The sequence below is a fragment of the Triticum urartu genome, chromosome 6 (assembly GCF_003073215.2).
Source record: "Triticum urartu cultivar G1812 chromosome 6, Tu2.1, whole genome shotgun sequence".
Classification (NCBI taxonomy): Eukaryota; Viridiplantae; Streptophyta; class Magnoliopsida; order Poales; family Poaceae; genus Triticum; species Triticum urartu.
In genome coordinates, this window is record NC_053027.1 from 482,665,447 (window position 1) to 482,671,382 (window position 5,936).

The window sequence follows — 5,936 nt, forward strand, 5'->3', positions numbered from 1 at the left end:
TACCATTGTATTGGGTGTGTTGGGGACACAAGAGACTCTTTGTTATTTGGTTACAGGGTTGCTTGAGAGAGACCATCTTCATCCTACGCCTCCTACAGATTGATAAACCTTAGGTCATCCACTTGAGGGAAATTTGCTAATGTCCTACAAACCTCTGCACTTGGAGGCCCAAAAACGTCTACAAGAAGAAGGTTATGTAGTAGACATCAGTAACTATAGTAACTTCAAGTGAGTAACTCCATTTCTGATTTTTTTTACATAAAACTAACCATGATATTTGTTCCTCTGTTCTGGTCATAATTATAATCTGATTGCTGAACCCTTAATCATTCTCATAATGTTTACATGATGCACAATTATACTGCCATCAAAACTACTCCATACACACACTGTCGAAACTGACAAGATGGTGGTGGAGGTGGGAATAAATGTTCAGTATTGGTGCATTTTCTGTGCTTACAAAATTCAGATTGAATTTCACTACCAAAAGAAAAGAAGTGGAGATTAAATGTTGCTTTCCACTTACTTCACCTGTGTGTAACTCTTTTGGTGCATTTTCTACAGAACCTATGTGTAGCTGCAGCATACAGGCCGGTTCATCAACTGCTCGAAGAAGAAAAGAAGGTGGCATTTCCTTTCCTTTAGCATACAGGCCAGTTCACTTAATGTCTTCTGGTGCTATATTTCTGAGAACATCCAAGTTTTTACTTATCACTTTGCTAGCATTCACAACTCTATTGAAGCGTGCATGTCTCTGTGAATCTTGCTGTCTACTACAAGTAGATGGTGTGTAGCCCGGCAAAGGATATTAGTACTTGGTGCATTCTAAGTTTAAAACCACTCTAGATTTACAAGTGTTTACTGAAGATGACAAGTGTTTATTCAGTTCTAAATTTGAAGTAACTAGTATACGAACAATATTCAACTTTTTCTGTATATGAAGAAGAATAAACCTAGCTAATTCAAATAATTCCAATTTTAGGGACATGTTTTTATCAACTCTTAGTTAAGGGGTTGTGGCAGTTTTCAGTTTTGTGCTACTTGAATTGATTCTATAGGAATATTAGGGAAGAGTCATGGCTATGCTTAGCTCTCTGTAAAATGAATGACTAAAATTGGAAAATTGGAAACTTTAGGTATGTTTGCAATTGGACAAATGGTGTATAAATCCAAATAAAGCAAATAAATTCAAATGATTCAAATAAATCCAAATAAACATGGTTGACCTTCATTTTGCATAAACCTGGTTGAGTATTACAGAGTAATTGACAACAGATTGACCTGGTTGGAATTCATACAGCAACAATAACAGTTAACTGAACTTCTTTTGCGTGCATTTATCACTCCAGAACACTTTCAGTAACAAGTGAGCAGCCTCTGCATTTTCTCAGTGAACTTTTGAGTGCATTATCACTTGTTGGAGTATGCTACAACTTCTGCAAATCACAAACTCCTTTAGTTTACATCTCAGTTTTAGCAAACACTATAGTTTCAATAAAGGAGTCATAACTGAATTACAGGCACTGTAGTTTCTCTACAGTATTGGAACACTGAACATTTTCAGTTAACTGTAGCAAGAAAAACTTCCAAAAACTAGCAGATCTCCAATAATGCCAAGAGTATTACTCAATGAATTTGATGGCATCAAACTAATTTTTCACTATAATCTGTTCATCATTTAGCAGCAGTGTACAACCTTTGTCCTGGATTATTTTTCTAGCTTTGTATCCCCTGACCGCCTGTACTGAGAACAGCAAATTCAGACTCACATCAACAAATTGAACAGCAGCAGTAGCAGAGGCAGGCGGGGCAGACTCACCAGCACAGGCGGGAGTGGTAGCAGAGGCGAGGCAGGGGAAAAGGCAAAAGCAGCATCAGAGGTGCACGACACCGGCGTCGTCCACCACTAGCAGCATGAGAGGCAGGAGTGGCAGGAATTTTCCACGGCGCCGGCGGCCAAAGCGGACGAAACCAGAGGCGTAGGTGGGCGGCGAAGGTGGGTGAACGTGGGCGGCGACCTTCAACGGGGCCGGCGGCATAGATCGAGGAGGGCGCCGGCGCAGGTCACCTTCATGGCGGGCGGTGCAGGTGGTAAGCCGCGGCACAGGTGCAAGCGGGCGGCGGCGCTGTTGTTGATCGCGGACTGGGCCACGGTTCTGGTGTTGGTCGCGGCACAGATCCAGGCGGGGCTGCAAGGCGCGGGCGACAGGGAAGGAGGAAGGAAGGAGATGGACTTCTTTGTGACGTGTTTAAAACTCTGTGGGTTTTTTGGCAAAAAAACAAATACACTGCCCTGTGGACAACTTTTCCCGGACGGAGGGAGTACTAGTTAAATCCGAGCTATGGGTGTGAAGCACTGATATGCCAGTACATTTGATTGTGACCTGTTCTAATTTTGTACCTGAACTTTTTTTAGAAAGGGCTGTACGTCAACTTAATGTGTTAGCAGAACTTATTGTGTTGTCTGCCTGTTTTCTTCGCACAACATTCAAGATATTTCCCCGTCATTGATAAAGACAATGAACCGTTATGTACGACTTCGTTGGTTTCAACATAGCCCTTCCCGTAGCGATCCACTGCTTCCATCCTGATTGTGCCGTCTGCGTGAAATTTTTGTATGCAAGTTCAGTGTGCTATGATGTTCTATATGATTGTGTCAACTATACAAGTTTTTACTGACCATCAGCAATGCATATGGCTGAAAGATGTATTTACGAGCATCGACTGATGGGTCTCTCTCTATCTCTCTCTCTCTCTCACACACACACACACACACATGCACACACACGCGCGCAGACACACAAGTGGGACCCGTTGAATTATTTATTTGCTCGTGCCAGCTTTTAATTAGGTTCCGCTGTAATCTAACTTTTTTCTTAAGTTATTAATTGAGCTCAGTGACTTCAAAAAGTTGTACAGAAGCCTTGTTTGGGCCTTTCTGGCGTCGCTGAATGTGGGCTGAGTAACCATGTTAGGTTGTACTGTACTACACAGGCCTTTTTTTCAACATCAGCAATGCAACTGGGTCGACAGTTGTACACAATATCCGGGTCAACTTGTTATTCTCCGCCCCGCTGGGCTGCAAACTTTCCTGGGAGGTATGCATTAGGCTTAACAAGAAAATGGACTTTAAGAAATAATAAATGGGATGTAATTATAATAACTGGACAGTTACTATGCACCAAACACGTAATTAGTTTGAAAAATATATTATTTTTGGAATTTGAAAATTTTAATTTCATTACTTGTTGCGCGCGCAATATTTCGTTGGATTTTAACGTATACAACTTTATTTTGAAATTATATTTGACCTGACTAGAAATTTCAGATAAAAATATTTCGGATCCCATCAAAATGTGGGAATTTTTTTGAATTCTATTTTGAGCGGTTGTTTGAAATTATTAATCGTTGTCCTAGCTAGAAGTTGGGCTGTACTTTTAACAAACTATAAATGGGCTGTAGTAAATTCCATTAGAATTAAAAAATGGGTTGTACATTCTTACAAATCACAAATGGGCTATATGTTCTCTGCCAAATCCGAGCTGTGGGCCTACTAAGTTGACGCGTACCAAGGGCTTTGTCAACTTAGTCAATATAAACGATTCTAGCTGCAGTGATCATACGATGTCCATCCAACAGCCGTAGTGCTTCTTCGACCTCTGGTCTTCTTGCTCCAGCCGCCCAAAGCAGCGCCGGTCGTGTCGCGTGCTCCTGCCTCCCATGGCCGGGTGTGATGCCGCGGAGGCCTCACCGCCCCGTACTACTCCCACTGCTGGCCAGGCCAACCCTCTACTCACCCACACTCCATGTTATTCTGCGGCGACGGCAGCCTCACACCGCAGTCGAACCAGTGAACCCTCTTACTCCTCTCCGTGCGGGCTTCCACTGCTGCATCTTCCCCGGCTCCGCATCATCCCCTTCCTAGGGCTCGCCGTCGTCCAGACCACCGCCCTGGTGCTCTCGGCGCGGCGTGGTCAACGTGGTCAACGACCGACTTCCATCGGAAGAGTACTGTACGTGGAGAGGCTGACAGCTGGGTCCAAGCGGCCGCAAGGAAGTGCCTCCTTATTACGCGCAAAATAATTATTCCACCACCTGACAGCAGGGACCCACCGGACGGGCCACCTTATTTCACGAAAAAAACGTTTCCCCTGACTGCTGGGACCCACCGGACGGGCCAGTGTATTTCACGAAAAAAACGTTCCCCCGCTGTCAGCTCAGACCCACCGGAAGTGCCTCCTTATTAAGCACAAAAAAATGAATACTCCCCCTGCTAGCTGGGATCCACCATGGTGGGAGGCTGACTTGTGGGCCTACTAAGTTGACTGGGACGGGGGCCTTTGTCAACTTTAGTCAATATGAACGATTCTAGCTCCAGTGACCATACGATGTCCATCCAACGATCGTAGTGCTTCTTCAACCTCTGGTCTTCTTGCTCCAGCCGCCCAAAGCAGCACCGGTCGTGCCGCATGCTCCTGCCTCCCGTGGCCGGCTGTGCTGCCGCGGAGGCCTCACCGCCCCTACTATTCCCACCGCTGGCCAGGCCCTGCGGCGACGGCAGCCTCACACTGCAGCCGAACCAGTGAACCCTCGTACTCCTCTCCGCACAGGCTTCCACTGCCGCGTCTTCCCCGGCTCCCTGTCGTCCCCTTCCTAGGCCTCGCCGTCGTCCACCGCCCTGGTGCTCTCGGCGCGGCGTGGACAATGTGGTCAAGGAACGACTTCCATCGGACATGGACTGTACCTGGAGAGGCTGACAGCTGGGTCCACGGCCGCAGCAAGGAAGTGCCTCCTTATTACGTGGAAAATAATGATTCCTCCACCTGACAGCTGGGACCCACTGGACGGGCCATTGTATTTCGCGAAAAAAACGTTTCCCCCTGACTGTTGGGACCCACCAGCTACATCTTCGCACACAAGGAAGTGCGTCCGGGCAAAAAAACGATTCCGCCCCCTGACTGCTAGGACCCACCAGCTACATCTTCGCAGGCAAGGAAGTGCGTGACAGTCGGGACCTACCTGGTCGAAGCGTACGTAGCGTTGTCATTCTGGTCGTGAACGTGTACGTACATATATACTGGTGGATGTTGAGGTGCGCACGTGTCGTAGTAGAGGCGCGTATGTGTCGTAGTAGAGGCGCGCACGTAGCATGTACACGTACGTACAGCGGCCAGGGTGCAAGAAAGAAAATACGGCCACGTATGTGTACATACGGGCAGGGTCTCAAACGCCTACTCGCGCATACGTACGACCAGGGCTTGTGTACATGGCTGGGTCGGAACGGAGAAACATCGTCGTCGTCGTGTTCATGGGGAGGCAACAGAATGCGTCATGTTCATGGGGAAGCAACGGCATGCGTCGTGTTCATCAGGAGGCAACGGAACGCGTGGGAGTCAACCGGCTGGGTCGGAATGGAATGCGTGGTCATGTTCATCAGGAGGGCTTGGACGGAACAGGCGATGGAAACAAGGCCTGGCGTACCGCACAACGGAGGAAACGGACCTCCTACGTTCGGAACAGGGTCCTGTTGATCGGGAGGGGTCTGGCGTACCGCAAAATGGAGGAAACAGACCTCCTACGGTCGAAACGGGGGTCATGTTGATCGGGAGAGGTGTGGCGTACCGCAAAACGGACGAAACGGACTTATGTTGGAGCGCTACGGTCGAAACGGGGGTCCTGTTCATCGGGAGGGGTGTGGCGTACCGCAAAACGGGACTCCACGGGATACTGTTCATCTCCACCGTCGACCTCCTCCAGCCTCCACGGGCTACCGTCGACCTCCTCCATCCTCCACGGGCTCCTGTTCATCCAGCTTCCACCGCGCGCTACTCCATCGGCTACTGTTCAACCACCCCTCCACGGGCACCCCTCCAACGTCTACTGTTCATCCAGCCCTCCACACCACGGGGTCCTGTTCAACCACCCCTCCACGGGCA